Consider the following 24,677-nt stretch of genomic DNA (forward strand, 5'->3'; position numbering starts at 1 on the left):
TTAAAGCTCCAGTATGGTCTACCCTGGTCTATTGAAATTCAAATCCTACCCGGCTGTCCTAGGTGGTTGTCCTACCTGGTTGTCCTGAGTGGTTTAAATTCAAACTGAGAGTCTTTAAATGGCTTCCTCCTATATTAAAGCTCCAGTAATGATTTCAGAGGAATTCAGAATAAATCAAATAATAACAATTTATTTGTCAGGTAGGATGTAAAACATTGTTGCAGAAATTCAAATCAAAGCCAATTTCACATGATCATTGTTTTTTTCATATAAAGTGTGCAGCCCACCTTCTTTAGCCCCTGGATATTCCTTTAGTTCATACCAGGCAGTGATATTGTGTTGGGATGGCCATGCTGGTGTGTGTTGACATGTTTATGTATGCGGGATGGGTGGAACCTAATTTACAACAGATTTGTGGTGTGCAATTTTGTTCCGGTGCTACTCCGGGAGGCCATGTAACTATTTCTTTGGGTGCAATAAGAATTCGTGAAGTGTATGGCCCCTTCGTATATTTCCATACCCATCTGCCGCATCCTAATGTGTGTATGAGCAATACCCGTTGACCCAGCTTGATGCATGTGGGTCCGGACACCTGCCTTGTGTCCGGTCTCCATGGGATTGCAGAGGTTATCCTGAAACAGAAAAGGAAAAAATACAGTTTATTGGTTAGCTGAACCTTTAAACAGTTTGCATTGAGACAGGTGATACCATCTTGTCTTTCCTCTGACAGCCACAGCCACACAGCTGTTGCAGACCGCTTTTACCTCATATGGTCCATGCCATCTTGGAGCGAACGTGCTTTGTTTTACAAAGACGCGCACCATTACCATCTCTCCTTCTGAAAATTTAGTTTCAGAGGTTGGGTTAAATTGCATGTCATTTGTTAGGTCTGACTGTTGCTGCTTTAATTCGGCTCGTGCCTGTAGCACTCTGAGCCTTTCTTGTAATTGGCCCAGCATGGTCTGTTGTGTTGCAAGCATGAGAGGCCCCAGGTCTGCTGGGGAGACATTTGGATCAATCGGAAGCTTCATGATTCTTCCGGTCATGAGCTCATATGGGCTGGTGCCTGTGGCTTTTGATGGGGTTGCACGTAGTACAGTGAGGACAGTTGGTAAGGCATCTGTCCACCTGTTTTGATGTTGTGCAATTTGTTTAGCTAGGTTTTCTTTGATGGTGCGGTTCATGCGTTCCACCATACCTGAGCTTTGTGGTCTGTAGGGAATGTGAAATTTTTGTTTGATGTTAAGCGTTTTACATATGTTTTTCATAATTTGCCCAGTGAAATGGGTTCCCTGATCAGACTCGATTTGGATGGGCGCACCCCAAAGAGGGATGATTTGGTTTGCCATCACCCGTGCCACAGTGTTTGCAGTGTTATTGCGGGTGGGAATTGCTTCCACCCACTTTGAGAATTTGTCAATGATTACCAAGCAATAACGACATCCCCCTTTGGCACTGGGGAGTGGACCAATGAAATCCAACTGTAAGGATTCCCAGGGTCCCTTAGGTGGGTCTGGTCTGCGTAGATTAGTGCGTCCATGTTTGCCCTGATTAACTGTTGCACAAACTAGGCATGTACTACACCACCTGTCGACATCAGAGGTCATTCCTGACCACCAAAATTGTGTTTTTATCAACTGCTGTGTTTTAGCAGCTGATACATGGGCATATTCATGGTACAGTTTGATTATGGGTTTTTGGAGGGCTTCTGGAACCACATATTTTCCATCTCTGAGTATTATGCCCTCTGTGACAGTGACTAACTGATCTTGCCTTAGGTGTGGTGCAATCTCTCCCTCAGCTGTCCACAAATCTTTTTGATACTGTTTAAGGTCGATGGGAGTGATTTGGACCGCACTCATACCAAGGGCAGCTAGTTTGTCTGGTTGCCACTCGTCCCCTTTCGTGGCTGCTATTTTTGCTAATTGATCGGCAATGTTGTTGTTTTTCTCTTGTTCATTGGGGTTTCCGTTTATATGTGCACGTACTTTGATGACGGAGATAGACGATTCACGCGCTTTGATTGCTTGCCAAATTTCAGTGATGGTGCTGAAATGTTTTATTGGTGTTCCTGCAGAAGTGAGGAATTTTCGCAATTTCCATTGGGCCATAAAATCATGCACTACCCCAAAAGCATAACGGCTGTCTGTGTATATGCAAAGTGGTTCATGGTAAGCTTTAATGGCTTCTAGCAAGGCCACAAGTTCTGCTTCTTGTGCAGACATACTTGGCGGTAATTTTAATAGTAGTTGTTTTCCAACATCTGAGTTGAGAGGATGAGGAGCCCACACCACACACCCAGTATAGAAATGACCCTCATTACAAAACCGGGAGCCGTCAATGTAAACTTGGGTTTGGTTTGGAAGTTTTTGATCCTGTACAGGACTTTGTACTTCCTGTTGTGGCTCACAAGTGTGCGGGTGTCCCTCAACATCGCCAAGCAGATGAGGCAGAATTCGTGTGTTTACTGTTATGTCACGCGCTTGTATGTCTGTTATCCATCTTGCTAATCTTTGTGATGAAACACCTTTTATTCGTCCCTGCAGCAGCATTTGAACCGGCGTGTGCATTGTGTGCACAACAACAGGCTGGAAACCAACAATTGGCTCTGTTGTTGTTAACATCCAATGAACCGCCAAAACATTGAGTGCATGGGTCGAAACCTTGCTCAATTGGAGATTTTTTCCGGCTATAGTGTGCAATCGGACGCAGTTTTCCTCCATGCTCTTGTGCTAACACGCCACTGAGTGTGTTTTCATACGTGTCTACTTGGATATGGAAAGCTTTAGTTGGGTTGGGCAAGCCTAGGGCAGGTGCGGAACATAAACGTTGTTTTAAATCAGTAAACGCACGATCATGTTCTTCGCTCCATTCAAGAACGTCAGACGGTTTTGTTTTTCCTTTTAACAGTGAATATAAAGGCACTGTGGTATTTGCAAAATTCGGGATGAAATCTCGCAAGTAGTTTGCTGTTCCTAGCACTTTTTGCAGCGCATTTAACGTATGAGGTCGGGGCAGTTCGGCAATGCATTTATGTCTGTCCTCTGTTAGTGCTCGGTGGCTATGGGTTAGGGTGTAACCTAGGTATTGCACTTCCTGTTGTGCAATTTGCGCTTTCTGTTTAGTTTGAAGCCGGCTTTTCCTAGCGTCTGTAGGAATGTTAAGTGATCGTCAAGTGTCCCTTCTGTGGCAATGATGATGTCATCCACATAGTGAGCTACTCTGCCTGCCCCTAGTAGGGGGCAGAGTGTTTCTTCCACAGCTCTGTGGAAGATTGCAGGGCTGTTGTGAAGGCCTTGTGGCATCCTTTCCCATGTATACTGAATTTGATTTACAGTAAAGGCTAATTTCCACTGGTCTTCACGTTTAATCTTGATAGACCAGAAGCAATTCTTTATGTCTAAGACAGTAAACCAAGAGGCTTTTGTTGAAATTTGCGATAATAGTGTAGAAGGATTTGCCACTATTGCGGTCGCTTTAGGTAGGACTCGATTCAGACGCTGATAGTCTATACAAAGCCGCCATTTTCCGTTTGGTTTAGGTACTAGCAGACACGGAGAGTTGGTAGATGAACTGCACTGTCGAACTATGCCTCTTTTTTCAAGCTGTTGGACTATCTCCTGTACAGCGGCCTCTGCCTCTGGCTTGATGCGGTATTGTTTTTGTGGGGGAGGTGGCTCCCCCCCAATGCATACTTCAAATTCAATGAGGCCACAGTCGTGTTCGTGGTCAGCCCAAACATTGTTATATTTATCCATTAGCAGTTGTATGGGGTCTGTTTTGGAAATGGACGTAATGCTTGCTTTATCTCGTGAAAAACATTTCTTCACTGTTTTATTTGTTCGCAATTCAATTTGTTTCTCAAGGCAATGAATTACAAAACCATGTTTTTGCATGATGTCCATACCCAATACCGTTCCTTCACTGTTGTCTGGTAAATACCAAAAAGGCTCTTCTAGCATTATCATGCCTAAGTCGAGTCAAACTCGCTGTGTTTTGGTCGCAATCATCAGTGTGTCGCCTATGCCTCTAATTCGTATGGTTTCATTTGTTAGAGGTAAAGGAACATTTGTGCAGGAGCATGCGGCGCCGGTATCGATAAGTATGTTGGCTAACCGGCCTCCAAGGCTAGCCCTTATTTTAATACGGTTGCCGCTGTTGATTATACTCCCTATTGGAATGGAGGCCACGCATCCCTACTGTAGGTTATATTTTGACAGCAATGATTGGAGTTCGGTTTGAAATTTGTTATTTTATCCTGTTGTTGTTGTTGTTGTTGTTGTTGTTGTCCCTCCATTTGTCGGGGAGCACTTGGGTTGTTTTGCATACTCCATGTATCTAAACGTTTGAGAATTTCAGTGTCGTTTTTGGAGGGTGCTCCCTTTCTTTCGTGTTCAGCTTTTAACTGATTACAGTCGCGTATGTTATGATTACCTCGTCTGCAATAATCGCATCGAAGTCGGGTGTAAATCCGGTGTTTTGGTTTTTCTGCACCCTGGCCCTCCGTCACCCACTGGGTTGCTGCAATAGGACGCGATTTAGACTGATTGTGTCTATTTTCGATTTTAGATGCCCAGTCTATCAATGCCCTGTACGTATTTTCAGCTGGGTCGGCGCCATTCAAAAGAGCTTGTTGAACAGCTGGCCCTGCATTATTTTTTAGGAACTGAAGTAAAACTTCATGATCCCTATCTGCGTTCTCTAGGCCGGAGTATTCTTTGTACAATTCCCACAATCGCTCTGTATAACTTTCGAATGGTTCTTTATTTGCTTGTTTAATGTCTACAATTCTACTCCATTCTGCATGACTGGGTCCTCTCATATCTAACAGTGATTGCTTTAATCTTTCGTACACTTCTGTGTTGGTTTCACGATCGCGTCTGTTTATAATGCGTCCCGTTTTCATTTCCTCATTTAGTTTTGGTCTGAGTTCGTTCGGAATAGTTAAGAGAGCAATTTGCCATACGTCCCTGATCTCTAGATTGTAAACATTGGCCTGTAACATTAAGGTGTCCCAGTAGGGCTGGAATGGGCCTCTTCTTGGCATCATACCAATTATTTCTTTGTGTTTGCTGCATTCCTCACACGTTAAAGGACGACTGATTGCTGTGATTTCGTCTTCAGCATTTGTTATGGTCTTATGGACCGCGACTTGGACTGATTTTTTCGGAACATCGCTAACTTTCTGCCGCGTCATAACCGGGCTGCGTTCTCTTGTCTTCTGAGAGGGATCATCCCCATGAGCTCGGTTACGAGCCTCTCTTGTGGACTTTGCGTATGCTAATGCGTCATCATCGTCGTCACTATCTTGTTTTCTTTCCGCATCAAATGGTAAATTTATGGCTGCTTCTTTTATAGCTGATATTGGGAAGCCTGCGTTGTTACAACAGTCTTCTAAAGCGGATGCATAATTTTGACCTGATCGGAGTTTTTGTTGGAGATCATTAATCTGTGCTTCCATCGCATCTACCCGTCTTGCCCAACTTTGCTTTTCATACACACACGCGTCGACTTGAGCCCTTAACTTTTTTAAATCTTCCGATCGCGATTTCTCTAATTCTTTAATGTTTACTATCATTTGTTCGTTTTTCGCCATGGTGTTGATGTCGTTACGGCGAAGCAAGTAAACAATAGCGACGGAGGTTTTTCGGTATTTGGATTTTATTTCTAATTTCCGACCTTCCGTAGAGTACCATGATAAAATTTTGTCATTACTCCATGTTAAGTTTAATCCTTTGTCGCGTAAACGAAAAAGGAGATCTTTGAATTGAACGGCAAGCGCCTCCATTACCTCCTCATCTACACTGCTGCTAGCATATCCCTGACGATCCATGTTTATGTCTAATTTCTTTAGCCCCACCGGATTTTTCGGTCTCCGGTCTAACAGTGGGTATTCCGACCCGCTCTACAAAATGTGTCTATATGGGGTGCGTCTGTGCTTTCCCTCAACACTTCTAAAAAGCAAAAAGAATGGACTTACCAGAGCTGATGAAGACAGAGAAGTAGAAGAAACTCAAACCTCATCCTCAGTACACAACAGGAGATCACGGAGGATGGTCACCACTGTAAGAAAAGGAAAAGGGAATCTTTATGGATAATTTTCTATCCGTTCCGGAGCGGAACTTCAATAAATTGCCCTTGAAGGTCTCTGCGTTGTTCTGTCTTTTCTGAGCGCTGAAGTAAATCAATTATTGTTAATTCACACATTTAATTCCATTATTCATTTTATCTGACTCCAATTTTAATTAATCTGACTCCAATTTTAAGTTGACCTCTAATTTATATTTAAGCTCAAATTAATTTCTGATCATTCTTTTAATTTAACATTTTTAGGTTATTGATTACTCTAAATCCTCTTCTATTCATTGTCCTTTTGATCTTTGGAGACTTACGCCGGCCGTTATTAAATTACGTAAACCTCCCGAAAATGGATAGTCAGTTCCGTTCTTAGTCAACGGTTGTAGGGTTAACTAATATCGTCTGGTTTGGCTTTTCTCATAACCAGACGATATTGCCGCTTAGTCACGTACATACAACTTGCTAAGACGGGCGGTGAGCAGTGACAGAGTCTTTAAATGGCTTTCTCCTACCCGGTTGTCCTGAGTGGTTTCTCCTATATTAAAGCTCCAGTATGGTCTACCCTGGTCTATTGAAATTCAAATCCTAACCCGGCTGTCCTAGGTGGTTGTCCTACCTGGTTGTCCTGAGTGGTTTGAATTCAAACTGAGAGTCTTTAAATGGCTTCCTCCTATATTAAAGCTCCAGTAATGATTTTAGAGGAATTCAGAATAAATCAAATAATAACAATTTATTTGTCAGGTAGGATATAAAACATTTCACATGATCAGAATAAACAAGCATTACTAAAAATAAAAGACAAGTCAAAGAAACATACCTGACAAAACTACATGCAGCGGTACAGCATGGGAGATCTGTATACAGATTCCCAGAACTTCATGCCAACTTTCCTTAAATATCCAGACAGAATAAACATTGTGTACCAAATGGTATTATCCTATGGACAATGAGGATTTGGGGGTGAATGGGTTCTAGACTTCCTGGGGTTTAACCTTGTTAACATACAGGAGATAATTTCAATTGTAGGTCAAGGAGGGGGAGCCACCTCCAGAATTATGCAGTATTTGGCAAAGACCTTATAACTTTGTTACCATTAGTTTTATCAACATGGGAAAGAGACCACTATACCAGTCGCACAGAGACCTCTTAAATGATATCAAACACATACAGTTGCATTCTTTGTTTTCATGTTATTTGTTATATTTTTTACATATAAATCTTATGTCTTTGTGTTGGTCCAGAGCTGTTGAAGGGGAGAAGGGGAGAGAGAAGGGGGGGCAGCAAGGTGATTTCCAATTGATCACACTGTGGTGATATTCAGGTGTAGATTTCAGCAAAAGGCGATTTGCACTTTATCACACGTGGTGATATTCAGGTGTAGATTTCAGCGTTTGTGAGAGAGTTCTATGACGTTGATTCTCGCAGAGTTCTTTGACTTTTAGATGGAAATGGCGCCTTTTGGTTGTAGACATTCTGGTGCCAGCCTTACACCCCCAAACAAAACAAACAGAAAAAATAAAAACATGCGCATTAACCCCACGCACTACAGCGCCAACCGGCCCACTCACATGAGAAACATCCAATGGTTTACTCAGACATTGATTCTATAAAAGACATTGCCAGATTTGGACATGTAAATACTTTGCAACCGTTTTTTGTTTCTATTCTCAGTTTTGCTGGAAACATCAAAGCGAACGAGATATTTTTCTGATGTAAGAGTTTCTTACATTCCTTGAACCGATCTTGAGCGTTTCTCTCTTGTCGAACTCGCAAAGTCCGGGAACGAGAAAATATTATGGTTCTTCCAAGAAAGCTTCCCTTTGCTCCTCGCCTGGCGCAACACAAGATCTTTATCGGATGATCTCAGAAATCTGGCCAGAATCGATCGGGGCCTGTCTCCCTCAGCAGATCTGTGAGCTGGTACTCAGTGAGCTCGCTCGATTTCCAGCTTGTGGCCCTTTATGTCGAGCAGACTCGGGAAAAACTCGTCTAAGAATTTCACCATATCTCTGCCCTCTTCATGCTCAGGAATTCCAACAATTCTGATATTATTCCTGCAGCTTCTATTCTCAAGATCTTCAAGCTTTACAAGGAGATGTTCCAAATCAAGTTTGGTCGTGGGCGGATTAGCGGTTAATTCCCTCTCCGAAGATTCCAGAAAATCGATTCATTTTTCAACATCAGTCACTCTTGTAGCTAACTCAGAGAATTTTATTTCCATCACTGTAATCGATCTACGTATTACGGATTTCAGTCAGGATTTAGTACAGAGACTGCACTTATCAGAGTTAAAAATGACTTGCTCTTATCATCTGATCGTGGCTGCATTTCTCTTCTAGTGCTTTTAGATCTTAATGCTGCCTTCAACATGATAGATCACAACATTCTCTTGAATAGGCTGGAGAATTATGTTGGCATTAGTGGACTTGCATTAGCATGGTTTAGGTCCTATTTATCAGACCGCTACCACTTTGTATGTGTAACCGAGGAATTGTCAAATCAAACAAAAGTTAAATATGGAGTGACCTTCTGACACGCTACTGTAGGTGCTACTGGTTGTTTAGATCAGTTTTACTATCAGAAATAATTAATAATTAATATTTATTAATTATTAATTAATATTTAAATTAAATAATAGAATTTAACTCTTTAAATTCTATTCTCTGGGCACCACTCTTTGGCAAGAGAAAATTATAGCAAGTTACTGATCGAGTCTACCCTGAAGGTTGAGTATTTTGATTATTAATCAAAATAATCAAAAAGGGAGGAACTAGTTAAATTATTGCCATACAAATCTAACAGTAATCTAATTACAGTTAGTTTCTAACACTAATAAAATAAGGTAACATGGGAGTTCTTGATGTGGCAGAGGCTGGCTTCAACACAATATTCAAACAAAACAACCAGGAATACTTCTTATTATAATATAACAAGATTTATTATAATCAAGCAGTAATGAACACAGCCAATACTATCTGAATATAATCAAAACATAACAAGGAAATTCTAAACTAACAGTGGAGCTATATGCTAGAATGTGGGTGTGTGTGTGTGTGTGTGTGTGTGTGTGTGTCTAGATGCGGTAACAAAGGAACCAAAATGGATGACTAGATCCAAAATGGAGGACTAGGTCATTTGAGGGTGGAAGGAAAGGGGAAAAGGAAAGATGGCTTGATCAGTTCCAGAGCAGTGGAGTTGATACCACGTGAGGGTGGAAATGAGCAGACACACAAAGGAAATGATGAAACAGGCACGAGAATTTAGTACACCAGCCTGAGTTGGACATAAACTGTGGCGCCGCTCACTCAGTGAATATCAGTGAGAGAGAGAGAGAATGAGGTAGAGAGAGAGGGAGAGAGCAAAAAGGTGCATGCAATCTAATTGAGGGTAACCGCTCGTAACAGCGGGACTGAATTACTAGTTCAGATCACTCAACAAAATGAACTTCACCCAAAAATTAAAATCTCCCAACTCAAAACTGCAAACAGCCAGCAGACTTCTACATACAAAATATACTCAAAACATCAGCATTTAGAATCAAAATGTGCTGGCCACCTTTCAGTTTTTCAAAATAAATTCACTGTTGTCTTGCAGTAAAACTGAACCTGTTATTATAAGTATACTAGAAGACTTGAACAAAGCTAAGTTAATCTTACTCTTCCGTGGCCAAATGGTGAGGTTAGGAAAAACGTGGTCTCTTTGTTCTCAGTCCAAAAAGGAGGGAAAACTCCTTCAGCATGTGCACGATACAGATGTCTCTTAACAGCCAGCCGGAGCTTAGCACAGAGAGAATGAACAACATCAGTCCACTGGTTTTATTGACAAGATGACATAATCGGTCGTAGGCCGCTTTCAACCAATGGCGATTGAGACTGGGTCCATGGGCGGGACTTCCCATCCAGTTGTGAAATTGTGAAGGATCCTGGGGAAACTGAGTTCAATGTCTCCCCTTTGATCATAGAACAAAGGAGCATGCAGTCTCAGCTGCCATTTTGAGTGGGCCAAGGCCCTACACCCCCCCCCTTTGGTCTTAAGGTTGGGGTTCCTACCACAGTCCTTGAGAGCAACCCAAAAGTTGAACAGTTCAGTCCCTGAGGACAACCCGAAAGTTGTACAGTCCATGTGTCCTGGGTTAGCATGCGCTTAGTTCCTGGAAGCATTAACAGTTCATAAAGGCTTTTGACACCTGGGCAGTCATAGTAGGTAACATCTGGGCGATGAATTTTAACTAGGCTAACTAACATAACTTCTATCAAAACATAGCACTTCACATCGGTAAACACATCATACATTGCAATAACCCTTTGTTATCCCTGAATTTTCTATGATTATGAAAAGGAAAATGGGAAAGATTGTTACATTTATTAAAACTGTTCCTGGGCAGAGTTAGGAGCAGTTAGTGGTAGAGGGGTAGACAGGTGCTTGAAACGATGTGGAATGAGTGTCATGGCATCCAGTCTAGAGTGTAGTGTTTGGATGTGTCTGTGCATGGCGTATGCGATACCTGCCGTGATGATCCAACCACTGAGGAGGAGCCCAAGGGCAGTCAAACTGATGGGGTGTTCTTGATAAGACGATAATTTTCCTATACGATTGAGAAATGTAGTCATGAGCCCAGTCGATTTGAGACTGAACTTTACTACTTTGGTCCCTTCAGCTAGAAGCTGCTGTTGAAGGGTGTCGTCAATAGTGAGGTTGTGGCCTCTGAATGCGTCCATCATCTCAATCTCTGTGTCGTATCTCTCTGGACTGAGATGGTGGAGGACAATGTTGGCTATATGTACAGTGGCCCCATGTGGGACCTTCAAGAACATCGTTTGGTTTGGGATTGTTAATTTAAGTGTTTGTGTCATGACGGTCGTATGACATTAGGATCTCGGTGGCAGAGGTACTGACAAGCCATCGACTACCAGCTCTTTCTACCCTAGATTCTGTTCCTTCATCTTAAACAGACATACTAGCCTGGCATTTTTGCTCTGGGGTGTCAACCCTCAGACCACACAGGTAGTCGGTTATGTCTCTGATAAAGGGTTTACTGGGGCAAACCCAATATATGTCCTTGGTGTTAGAACACATGTTCAGATTGGGAATAAGGTAGAGAGAGGGGTTCTCATTGTGGTAGGCGAGCACAGGCGGTGTTTTGATATGTACATGTATATCATTCCTCCAAAACCCAACGTTCAATATGGATTTTAGTTGGTAAATGTTCTGTCTCTCTATAATGGGTAAGTTAAGGATAAATCCTATCTCTAGGTTCTGAGGATTTACATGGATGGGGATTGCACTGCCAAGGCTGTATGCCAGATGTATCTGAGAAGTTTGCACAACGGTGGTAGTGGCAGATCTGAGGATTTGTTCAACCATTTTTAGGGAAACTAGGTAGGATGGGATCTTTCCACCACTCAGGCTGTTAACTGAAGTGCTAATTTCCCTCACAAGGTCATGCATTTGATCTCTAACTATTCACACATATGTTATGTCTAATCTCACAACTTCTGACAAGGCATCCAGAGATGTTTACAGTGAGTATGGATACCCTGCAGGGTTTTACCCAGACACTGTAATTGTTCTTGTTGTAACAGGAGTTTCTCTTGGATTTCTGGCATTTCCAAATTAAGTTCACCCATTTGTCTTTGGAGTGTACCCAGACTGACGGAGTTGGCAGCCGAAAGGCCGATAGAGAACAGGGAACCAATGGCCGATGCTGCTGCTAGCAGACCACCGAGGAACCTCTTTGGTCGTGTATTCCTACTGAGTTCTTCCTCTGTGACTAGGAATTTCTGCAGTTGTTCTAGGATGTGGACAGTTGTCAATTTGGCATGTTCAGCTGTGTCCTGGGTTTGGGTTCTGCTTACCCTGCCCTCCGTCAACTGTGGAGGTAACCGGATGTGTTTTCGATACACATCCCAAGGCTCTAAATGAACGTGTATTCTTTGGGTGTAAAGGTGACAATGGGTGAATAAGAGCCCAGGGATCTCCTGTAGGACAATACCGGTTGGTGGGCCGGGTTCTACCACCTCATTGGCTTGTGTGAGCTGTAGGCTGAGGAAGATGCCAAGGATCCAAAGGAATTTCATCCTGCAACATACGAGAGTCTCGTTACCTTGTGTTTGCGGGAGTAGTCTTAAGTGTTAGTGCATGCTAATGTTGTGAGTAAAGCATGCTACACCTAACTACAGGGGACACTATTGTTGTGGGTCCACCCACCTTTGGAGTGGAGACTGTTCAAAGGGTTTGATCTGATTTGAATGGACCCATTTGTACATTGGTGTTTGGTTTGGCTTCGAGATTCAGTAAGCTACCGGGGAGAGCTTCCCTATGATCTCAAGGGAGCCTGACCAGCTTGGTAGGAAGTTTTTGGAGACTCCCACTGGTTTAACGAACTTGAAGTAGAGGACTTTATCACCAACTTTATATTCGTGGTCAAACGTTTTCCTATCATAATAGGCCTTTTGTCCTTTGACACTGGTTTCCAGGTTTGTTTGGGCCCAAGCAAACGTAGTTTGGAGGTGTTTGCGTAAATCGGTAATGTACTGATGTGCAGTATATGCGGTTGCAACACTGACGTCTTCCGGACAGTACAGCAGATGCAGTGGGAGAGTAATTTCTCTCCCAGTCATCATTTCAAAGGGTGTGACCCCCGTGGTGCAGTGTGGAGTAGACCTGATGGCCATCAGTACCAAGGGGAGTTTCACATCCCAATCTTTGCCATTGCTGTTGACATACTTCTTGAGCATACAGACAATGGTACGGTTGGCTCGCTCAACCTGACCTGATGACTGGGGGTGGTATGCAGTGTGGAATTTCCCACATTGTTTTCATCACAGCCGCCGTGAAATGAGTGCCTCTGTCCGAGTTGATCGAGAGAGGTAGCCCCTAACGGCTGAACACATGGTTCATCAGCACAAGGGCTGTGGTTTCAGCCGTGTCATTGGGTGCTGGTAAACACTCCACCCACTTTGTGAAAGCACAGGTGACAGTGAGGTGGTACTTGTTACCTCGCGCCGATTTGGGTACTGGCCCGATCCAATCTATCTGCAGACTGGACCACGGAAACCTGATTCCCTTGACCTGCAGTGGAGCTTGATTCAGTGGCCAGGTAGGATGGAATTGACAACAGATCAGACAGCCCTTTACATATGCATTAGTGTCTTTAAGCATAAATGGCCAGTATGCAACCTGTTGGAGGGTGTGGTAGGTAGCTTTGTAGCTCCTGTGACCTCCAATGGGAACATCGTGGGCATGTAGCAGCATCACTCCCCTATGGTCGTTTGGAAAGACCCACTGGGGTGGACCTCGACCACTGGGAACATAGACCAACAGGCCTTTCTCAAGTTTCAGGTGTTGTTGTACCTGACAGAAAGCTTTTAGTTCTTTTGAGTCCTGTAAAGAGGGTGGTAGGGCCCGTTGTGTCTGAGGTTCCATCAACTGCTGCCGGATTGCCTGGATCACCGAGTCCCGTTCCTGCATGACACTCGCCAGGTTGTCGACCCAGGTTCACAGTCTGCAGGCAGTTTTGGGGATTTTCCCAGTTCTCTCTTGCCTGTCTACTGATGATGGCATTCACTGAGCAAGATAGTGGTTTTGGGAGCCACTCCTCCTTGAATTCCCATAGTGGCCCCTCTACTGCACCTCGCTTAGCTAAACGATCAGCTTCATCATTGCCCTCTTTGTCGGGGCCAAGAGTTTGTGAATGACCTTTGACCTTCTTCCAATACACAGTCATCCATCTGTCAGTCACGTGTTGGTCACAAGCCAGGAAGAGTTCAGAGTGTTTGATCTCTTTACCTCTGGCGTTCTTCATGCCATTTTCTTTCCACGTGGGGAAGTGCGAGAGGAAGCTGTGGCAGGCGTAGTTGGAGTTGGTGCAGACTACCAACTGCACAATAGCCGACCTAGCGGCTTGTTGCAACACAATGAGTGCTGCGGCAATCTCCGCATACTGGCTAGTCTTTGCACCAAGTTGGTAACTGTCTGGCACATTAACAACATAATTGACCCAGACTATGCCCACTCCATGTTGGGTCTGGCTCTCATGGTGAAAAGAGCAGCCATCCACATAAACCATCGGGAGGTCTTGACAGACAGTTTCATCATAGTAATGATGATTGGAGGGAAGAGAAGGAGTGGTAACGAGGAGGGGCGGGGAACCTGTCTGTCCTTCACAGTCACAATGTTGGCACTTGGCCAGGCCCTGACCCAAAGCCATCTTGTGGTTCTGAGCATACCTGACTTCTATGTCGTAGCCTTGCAGCGCCATCATCCACGACGCAATGCGACTGTTGGACACTCGTCCTTCTCTTAGCTGCTGGCTATTGAGGAAAGAGACAGGCTGGTGGCAAGTTTCAATGATTACTTTCTGACCCCCAATGTAGCTGCGGAAGTGTTCCACAGCCCAGACTGTGGCTAGGAGGGCTCTCTCACAGTCGGAGAACTACAGCTCTACACTGCTCAGAGGTCGGCTTGCGTAGGCAACGACTCGGTTCTCTTTGTCATGCCTCTGTGCCAGGGTGGTGCTGAGGCAGTGGGAGGAGAAGCTCACCTCTAAGTGAAACTCCTTATCCTTGTCTGAGTAGGCAAGGCAAGGGGCTAAACAGAGCTTTGCTTTCAGTTCTCTGAAAGCCTGCTCTTGAGGGTCTCCCCATTCAAAGACCTTGTCTTTCCGGAGGAGCTCAGTAAGGGGCCTGGCTATCTCCGCATAGTCCTCAATGAACTGTCTGGAGTAGTTGCAGATGCCCAAGAAGCTCCTGAGTCCCGACACGTCGGTTGGGGCTTTGATGTTTTGGATGGCTTGAACTCTCCCTGCTTGGGGTTCAATGCCACTGGCACCCACCAATAAGCCCAAGTACTCAACCTTGGTGCGGCACCACTGACCCTTCGAGAGGGTCAGCTTGGCTCCTGCACTGGAAAGCTGGCTGAGCACGTATCGTATTTTGGTCAGGTGTGCTTCAAATGTCTGACTTCGCATGAGGATGTCATCCACATAGATCAGGTTGCCGCGGACAGCAGCATCACTCATGGCTTTGTGTAAGAAGATATTAAACTCTGCTGGGGAGTTTGAATATCCGAATGGGCATCGGTTCCAGGTGAACTGTCAATTGTCAAAAGAGAAAGCCAGCTTGTACTGATCCACTGGGTCGACTTTCATTGTCCAAAACCCATTGGACATGTTAACGTTCGAAAAGAAACAGGCTCTTTTCACTTTCGCAAGCTCCTGATTCAGGTGGATCATGGGCCATCGTGAAAGAGGGACCTGTTTGTTCAGTTGTCGATAGTCAATCGTCAAGCGCCACTTACCATTTGGCTTCAACACCAGCCATAATGGTGAGTTGTATGTGGAGTTACACTCCCGAGTGATGCGTTTCCTCAGCAGCATGTCAAGTATCCCTTGGATTGACTCGTAGGCAGCTAAAGGAATTCTGTACTGGCATACAAATGTGGGTGGTGCATTTGGGTCAGTGGGGATACGAACTGTATGGAGTTCGGTGATTCCACAGTCGTTGGAATCCCTTGAGAAGATCTGTTGGAAGTCGTGAAACAACTTCCGCAGTTCTTGTCTTTGACCCTCTGTCGTTAAGGTGTCTGCCTTAGTGAATCGTTGTTCTATTTCATCCTCGAATCCTGGATAAGGTTCCTCTGGCGGGAAACCGGCTTCATCACCAGTTGAAATCATGTCGCCAGAATGAGCAGCAAGGGCGTACACAACCATGTCTGTTTCCGTGCCCAAGGCAGCACTGCAGATTGCTTCATTGTGTATCGCCTCATGACAAGCAAGTGATCATTTTGGTCGGGAAGGTGAGGGAGGGAAGGGGTTCAAGGTTCTCCTCCCTCGTCAAGCATGGAGGCAGCTCTCCAATCATGGGCACTGTCAGCTCGAAGTCATAAAACGAGCTGTCAATCAGCAGCCCTAATGGTCGACGTGCCGTCACAACAATTGGTATGTTCGTTAGGTTCTGGACAAACAAGTTATCTGAGCGGTTGTTGAGCTCAAGCAGAGGTGTGCCACAGACGGTCAGGCTGAGTTCCCAGAAGTACGGCAACGGTTGGAAGAACCCGGTATCATCTGTCCCTTGAGCATCATGAGGTGGACAGGGGCACCTGCAGTTCTAGCTGGGATAGTCAGGTCAAACTCACTCACTGCCTGACATGCCTGAAGGATGGTCTGATCAGACAACATGTGTTCTGGATCAACCCCCACAGGATGGTTTTCAATGCTTGCCTGAGACCATAAGACCTGGTTGACAGTGTCCAGCAGAGCACCTAACCTAACAAGGATATCAGCCCCCACGAGGAGTGAGGGATCAAGTTGGGGAATCACACTCATGAAGTGTGTAAACCTCTTCTTTCCAATTTAATGGAAAGAGCACATATCCCAATAGCCTTGATGGGCCTCTGCAGTGACTCTGCAGAAAGAAGGCGGTGACTTCTGTGCACGAAGGACAGAGATGAGCTGTTCTGACATAGCTTGTCGTACAAAGCTTGACTAATGGCAGACTTTTCAGACCAGAGTGCAACAAGCACATCAGGTACCAAGATACCGTTAGCATGCACGCCTCCAGCTATGCGGAGGCTGTACAAAGCTGGGTTTGAGTTTTGTAGTGAGCAAAGGAATGATTCGTGCGGTGTCGGTGGAGTCACAGATGACTCAAGAGGCTCAGAGCCAAGATTAGTCTGGGTGTCTGGGTAATGACAATGCGCTGACTCAAGAAGAGTGTCACAAGTGGGCTCTCCTGACACTTGGATATAAGTGACTCGGACGTCTGAAGCGTGATGGCTGTTGGCTTGACGGACCGGATTCGGGGTTGCGACCTGGGCCCACATGTGCCCGCGAAGGCAGTCGATCAGTGGGGCCAGTCGGTCCAGCAGGTCCTGCCCGATAAGAAGTTGTTCTGTGTTGAAAGCACAGATGTAGATGGGGTGGTTGAGGGGGGAAGTGTATGGCCTAGCCATGCTGACGGATTGTCACCATCAGGTCCCTTGTGGCCATTGTCTGGCCCTTTGTGGGGATGGCGAGAAGCATCGATGTGCTTTGTCACGTCCGCTAGGCGTTTCCGGATGAGGCTGAGCTCCAGCTTCAGATCACTCTTTCTGGGAGGCTCCGAACGATTCCCTTTGTTTCCATTCCAATGTCTGGGGTTTTTCTCAAACCCAAAATTCCTTTTTTTTTTTTTTGGAAAAGGATTCTGTTCTTGGTGTTTTTTCTGACCCTGGGAGGGACCTTGTGGTCATTCCCTTGGTTTCGACAACCCCCAAACCCCCCTTTGGGGCTACCGCTTCGCTGCTTACTCTAGGTCGAGGCATTTCGTAGCCCTCAAGCCCTAAGTCTGCCCTCTCTGAAGACTGGATGTCTAGGACTCTGACATCGTCTTCTTGTTTATCAATCGGATGCACGACTGTTTCCCAAGTCATCTGGGCCATCTTTATAATTCCTTGCATGGTCGGTCTACCCTGTTTACACATCAGTGTAATTTGGGTTCACACGCAGGGGTGGAGGTTATGAAGGAAGAGAGATCTGAAACCTCGTTCTTCTTCCAGACCTGGCTCATTACTTCCTTGGAAGTATGCGTTCCTTAAATGCCTATAGTACTCCCTGGGAGGCTCCAACTGCTTCTGTTGGATGCGGATGGCACTGAGGGTGGCAGATGTTTCATCAGTATATGGCGAGTACTCCTCGCACAGGACCCTGCAAAGCCTCGGATAGCTGTCATGAATGCGCGGTGGTTGAGTCTCAATGAAAGCGTGGACGCTTCTGGAAGTTGTTTTCCAGATGAGTTTCAACTTCTCACGTGCCGAGGCATGAGGCAAGTCGGCAAAACAATGTTCGATTTCCCTGAGGTAATCGTTGACATTTGAATCTCGGCTTGCCGGGTCGAAGTGTTCTATGTCCTTCACAAAGGAGTCAAGCTGGCGCATGCGCAGACCTGTGGCTTGGTCCCTCTGGTATCCATCTGACTCATCAGAGGACGAGTACCATTGCCCGCCCCCATTGCCATGGCGTTGGGTGAGACCACTTCCTCCTTGTGGTGAGGAAGGCGTCCTGCTGGGGTGGGGCCTGGAAGACACCTGAGGGGAAGATTGCTGAAATGTGGCCTTGCCCCCGAAACATGGTGGACTCATGTCCCAAACAGGGATGTGCTCTAGCTCCGGGAGTTGGAGCAATGGTTTGAACCAGGGGTGGGGTATTTCGCCGTAGTGCCAGTCTCTGAGTCCTCTGCCCCACTCTGGTCAAAGGTGGGGTAGCGGAGCACTTCTTGAGCCTTGGCCCATATGTCTCAATTCTTCTGCCGGACTCGGTCGTCAGCGGCCTCTCGGCTATCTTTTTCAGCCGACTGGAGTCTTTCTACACATTCATCCAGCATAGTATTTGTGGTCTGGAGGTCTCGGTGTAAGGCACGATTGCTTGAATCAAGCCGACTACAATGGGCTGTAAGTGTCTTTACCTCATCCTTGAGTGTTGCTATCTGCAACTGGGCCTTTTTCTGTCAACGTTGACTACCTCCTGCATTCTTCTCCATCGCTGACGAGCGTAAGACAAGGGACCATCCAGACCGTTTCTCCTGACCGTTCAACGCCACAGGAATTCTAACGGACAACCCTACTGAAATCACACAGGATTTTCCAAGTAAGGCTTGATATCTGGGCAGATTTAGTTTAGAAACTGTGATTTTCTTATGCAACTAAATCTTATGTTTGATTCTAAATGCTGATGTTTTGAGTATATTTTGTATGTTGAACTCTGCTGGCTGTTTGCTGTTTTGAGTTGGGAGATTTTCATTTTTGGGTGAAGTTTGTTTTGTTGAGTAATCTGAACTAGTAATTCAGTCCCGCTGTTACGAGCGGTTACCCTCAATTAGATTGCATGCACCTTTTTGCTCTCTGTCTCTCACTGATATTCACTGAGTGAGCGGCGCCACAGTTTATATCCGACTCAGGCTGGTGTACTAAATTCAACCGCCTGTTTCATCATTTCCTTTGTGTGTCCGCTCATTTCCACCCTCACGTGGTATCAACTCCACTGCTCTGGAACTGATCCAGCCATCTTTCCTTTTCCCCTTTCCTTCCACCCTTAAATGACCTAGTCCTCCATTTTGGATCTAGTCATCCATTTTGGTTCCTTTGTTACCGCATCTAGACACACACACACACACACACACACACTCTCTAGCATATAGCTCTACTGTTAGTTTAGGATTTCCTTGTTATGTTTTGATTATATTCAGATAGTATTGGCTGTGTTCATTACTGCTTGATTATAATAAATCTTGTTATATTATAATAAGAAGTATTCCTGGTTGTTTTGTTTGAATATTGTGTTGAGGCCAGCCTCTGCCACGTCAAGAACTCCCATGTTACCTCAGCGTACTGTTATTTTATTGGTGATAGAAACTAACTGTAATTAGATTACTGTTAGATTTGTATGGCAATAATTTAACTAGTTCCTCCCTTTTTGATTATTCTGATTAATAATTAAAATATCAACCTTCAGGGTAGATTTTTTTCGGGGGGATGTTCGATCAGTAACTTGCTATCATTTTCTCTTGTCAAAGAGTGGTGCCCCAAGTATAGAATTTAATGAGTTAAATTCTATTATTTAATTTAAATATTAATCAATAATTAATAAATATTAATTATTATTTCTGACAGTAAAACTGATCTAAACAACCAGTAGCACCTACACTATATTCCATCACATTCATTACGATCACAAAATTCTGGCTTGTTAATAGTTCCTAGAATATCAAAATCCAAAAAAGGAGGTAGATCCTTTTCCTATTTGGCTCCTAAACTATGGAATAGTCTCCCTAACACCCTTCGGGATACAGACAAACTCACTCAGTTCAAGTCTAGACTAAAGACTCATCTATTTAGCCAGGCATACACCTAATTTATCCATCAGCTCACAATTAGCCTGCTTTAGTTTGGTCTGCCTGAACCAGAAACATCTATCATGATCTATAACTCTGCATAAAATTGAATGACATCTACGCTAATATTATTCTATTTGTTTCAATGTCTCAACCTCATTCATATCCCGAGGTTACCAGAGCCGGCCAGATCCCGCTTCATTCCTACTTGGTGTCGGACTCCACTGCTATGTGTCTCTGAGATGATGACTAAATGCAGCCGGTGCTAGCCAGACATCACTTCAGACTTTTACGATGGACCTCAGAGGATGAACTGATGCCAACTCCAACTGTAAGACATTGGATACTTCATATGCCACTGCCTGAACCTTGGATTTAGGATGGACCCCACCGAACCTCACCAAAATCACCTGCCGGTTGAACTGCAATGCACCTCACTGATCTCTGCCTGCATCAGCTTTGTCTATTGATGGACTACAATCTTGAAATGGAATACATAGACTAATATTTAACTGCCAACAAAAGCCTTCATCAGCCAACTAACAAAGGACAATGCATCTATGTGAACTTCTGCAGTTAATTCAGGATGGACTTCAAAGACATTAGTCATTTATCTTACAGTTCATCAAAAAAAAAAATTTTTTTAAACACTGGCCCTTAACAATTACTTAGTTTACTAATCTTAAACCATGACCTGCACTGCACATAAATAACTAATATTGGCATTATATTCATGCTGGTTAGCCAGAGGGGAACTGGCCCCCTCAGTGAGCCTGGTTTCTCCCAAGGTTATTTTTCTCCATTAACCAACATCTTATGAAGTTTTGTGTTCCTTGCCACAGTCGCCTACAGCTTGCTCACAGGAGTTCTTAATACAATTACTATTTAATAATTTAATTTTTATACACAATTTACAATCATATTTAATCAAACTATACAATCATCACGACTTAAGACTTTATAGATAATACGGTTTCATTTTTTTTGTTAATGCATGATTTTCTGTAAAGCTGCTTTGAAACGATGTGTGTTGTGAAAAGCGCTATACAAATAAAAATGACTTGACTTGGCAATTGAAAAGACACGATTCTTCTCCTGTGAGGCTGAGTTACTTTGGCTATGTTCAGACTGCAGGCAAATCTGATTTTTTCTCAAATCAGATATTTTCAGGCAGACTGTCCGCACTATTAATTGCAAGTGATCAAATCAGATTTGCACGTTCAGACATAACCAACCTATCTGCATGGGTTGCTTTGGTAACGACGTAGGCGTACCCACATGACGAAGATTTCAAAACAGATGCGGGAAAAATGGAGGTGCATCATCTCGCTCTCCAAATAAGCGCCCTGTCCAGTCGCAGAAAAACTCAGCGACGGAGGAGACTGGTAAATAATGTGATGTTCTGTGCTGTAATCACCGATTTTTGACATCATCATTGTGTGTCGCGTTAAGAGTGATGCAAAAGGAGGGCACGTGACGCCATGCAAGGAGCAGATGTGTGAGCGACGAGCTCTGCGCACTTTGCTGAATTTTCGATTATTTTCATATTATAATCTGTTGAAATTTGTTACACCCAGTTACACATTTGCCCTTTGTTGCAAAACATGGCAAAGAAGTCAAAATCCTCGGGCTCGGGAGACATTAAAAGACACTTACGTGTTCAGGATGAAAGCCCTGACAGGCCTACAGACCAGGGACTCTATTTGGATGGCGCGGCGGGAGAAGGAATCCAGCGTCAGTTGTCCAACATGTCGGTGATGTTGACGAAGATTCTTGCTGACTTGGAGGATCTCGCTGTAATATGTCGATCGATCACGGCGATGGAAATAAAATTCTCTGAGTTAGGTACAAGAGTGACTGATGTTGAAAAACAGATCGATTTTCTGGAATCTTCGGAGAGGGAATTAACCGCTAATCCACCCACGACCAAAGTTGATCTGGAACGTCTCCTTGAAAAGCTTGAAGATCTTGAAAATAGAAGCCGCAGGAATAACGTTCGAATTGTTGGAATTCCTGAGCATGAGGAGGGCAGAGATATGGTGAAATTCCTAGACGAGTTTTTCCCGAGTCCGCTCGACATAACAGACCATAAGCTGGAAATCGAGCGAGCTCACAGAGTGCCAGCTCACAGATTTGCTGAGGGAGATAGGCCCCGATCGATTCTGGCCAGATTTCTGAGATCATCCGATAAAGATCTTGTGTTGCGCCAGCTGAGGAGCAAAGGGAAGCTTTCTTGGAAGAACCATAATATTTTCTTGTTCCCGGACTTTGTGAGTTCGACAAGAGAGAAACGCGATTGGTTCAAGGAATGTAAGAAACTCTCACATCAGAAAAAGATCTCGTTTGCTCTGATGTTTCCTGCCAAACTGAGAATAGAAACGAAGGTCGGTCGCAAAGTATTCACATGTCCAAATCTGGCAATGTCTTTTATAGAATCAATGACTGAGTAAACCATTGGATGCTTCTCATGTGAGTGGGCCTGACTCGCTGTACTAACTCTTGTGGATGCTGGGCGACATTTTGGATTTTTTGCATTGGCTCCGCCGTGCGGCTGGAGCTTTTGCATTGATAAAAGATTACTTTTGCATTGAAGTTCCCGGACAGATTGAGAGTGGACACTACGGATGACCGCAAAATATCTACATGCTGCTCACACAAAGGATGTCTTTTATAAAGTTGACGGATTATGTAAGTCATGGTATATACTTTTATGCAGCCTCCGAGTGAATTGACTCAATCATCCGGGGAACCGGGATGCCTGTTTTGTTTCTTTTTGTATTGGTTCCGCCTAGCGGCTGGAGCTTGTTCTGTTGAATAACATTCCTTTGGAACAGCTGTGGATTTAATCTGTTTGTTCTTCATGCTTATTCCTCCTGCTGGCTGTTGTTTGTTTTGAGTTTTTTTTTTTACAGGACATTGGAATGATTACGTCATCCGCTGAACTCATAACAGCCGGCTAACTAAACATTTGTTTGTCTGTCCGAGGAATCTGAACAGTTTTATGTCAGCTGGAATTTGTTTTGTGGAAGATCACACCTTTGAGACAGTTCTGTGAATGAATCTACACGTTCTTAGTGTTTATTCTTGCTATTGACTGGGTTTATTTTACAAAGTATTTTCTGTTATGTAATTTTGCCTCACAAATTTGTGAGGCAAAATTGAGCAATCCAATGGCAAAGTTGTCGTGGGGACTCGTGGGCGTTCATGGACCTTTTGAGTTTAGAGGGATTGACGCCGGTTGGCGCTGTCGTGCACGGGGTTAATGTGCACGTTTTTCTTTTTTCTGTTTGTTTTGTTCGGGGGGGGGGATGTTCGGGGGTTGATTATTTCACTAATGGGGAATGTGGTCTATATAATTTTGTTTTTGACACACAATTTTTTTTTTTTACTATATCAAAATGTCAAATGTTAATATGAGTGTACTATCTCTCTCCACATGGAATGTGAATGGGTTGGGGCACCCCATAAAAAGAAGGAAAGTTATTACTTTTCTTAAGCGTAAGAAATATGATATAGTGTTTCTTCAAGAAACACATCTCTCCCCGCAGGAAGCTGAAAAATTTGGGAAGATATGGGGTGGACATGTTTTTTTAGTACTGGCTCAAGTAAGAGCAAGGGAGTCATTATATTGGTAAATAAACATCTACAATTCAAATGTCTCAAACAGATTAAAGATAAATTAGGAAGAGTAATTATTGTGTTAGATGAAATTCAGGGGCAAAGGTTGATTTTGGCTAATATTTACGCACCTAATGCTGATGATCAGGGCTTTTTTATAGATCTTGAAGGGATGTTGCAAACCACTGGCACCCCTCATGATATAATATTGGGAGGAGACTTTAATATTTTGATGGATTCAGTCCTTGATCACAGTGAAGCACAAGTGTGTAAACCCCCTAGAGCAACATTGATGCTTCACAGGATGTGTAAAAATCTTGGTCTTACAGACATTTGGAGACTTTTGAACCCAACTGATAGGGACTATACATTTTTTTCAACAGTCCATACGTTTTATTCTAGAATAGATTATATCCAAATCCCTAATTTCATCTGTTGTTGATTGCTCAATTGGAAATATCTTAGTCTCAGATCATGCCCTGGTGAGTTTAGAGGTGATGCCACATATAGAGAAAAATAAATCTTATAGTTGGCGCCTTAATGTGTCCCTTTTGCAAAATCCTGATTTCCAACAAATGTTAAAGACTGAAATCAGTGTTTATATGGAGACCAACTGGTCCTCGGTATCCTCTGTGGGCGTGGCTTGGGAGGCACTTAAGGCTGTTCTTAGGGGTCGGATCATACAGTATGCCTCATTCATCAAAAAATCCAAAGCACAAGAACTTGTGGAGTTGGAAGGAAATATTAAAAGTGCAGAGGCAGAGCTGAAGCGCTGTATGTCAGCTGACGGCCTCAGAGAATTGACCCGACTGAAATACAGGTATAATACTATTCTGTCGCAGAAAGTGGAGTTTTGGTTATTCAGGGCAAGACAGTCATACTTTGAGTCAGGGGATAAAGCAGGAAAACTTTTGGCTAGATATATAAAGCAGAGAGAGTCTTTTTCTATCATTCCCTCAGTGAAATCTGCTTGTGGTGAAATATTTACCTCGGCTATTGATATTAATAATGCTTTTAAAGAGTTCTATCTTGATCTCTATAGATCCACGTCTTCGTCTACTGATGAAGATATTAGGAACTTTGTGGAACCATTAGATCTTCCTAAACTGACGACTG

General features: G+C 44.0%; 1 long non-coding RNA gene across 1 annotated transcript in view; it reads right to left on the reverse strand.

Moving 5' to 3' along the window:
- Window positions 1-209: 209 nt before the first annotated feature.
- Window positions 210-24,677, reverse strand: part of LOC127425161 (uncharacterized) — a 30,110-nt gene continuing 5,642 nt past the window's right edge. The window contains exons 2-3 of the long non-coding RNA XR_007894571.1: window positions 5,981-6,063; window positions 210-632 (exon numbers count right to left, since the gene is read on the reverse strand). This is a non-coding gene — a long non-coding RNA (uncharacterized LOC127425161). The remainder of the gene's footprint in view (window positions 633-5,980; window positions 6,064-24,677) is intronic.

Source organism: Myxocyprinus asiaticus, chromosome 34 (genome assembly GCF_019703515.2).
Source record: "Myxocyprinus asiaticus isolate MX2 ecotype Aquarium Trade chromosome 34, UBuf_Myxa_2, whole genome shotgun sequence".
Classification (NCBI taxonomy): Eukaryota; Metazoa; Chordata; class Actinopteri; order Cypriniformes; family Catostomidae; genus Myxocyprinus; species Myxocyprinus asiaticus.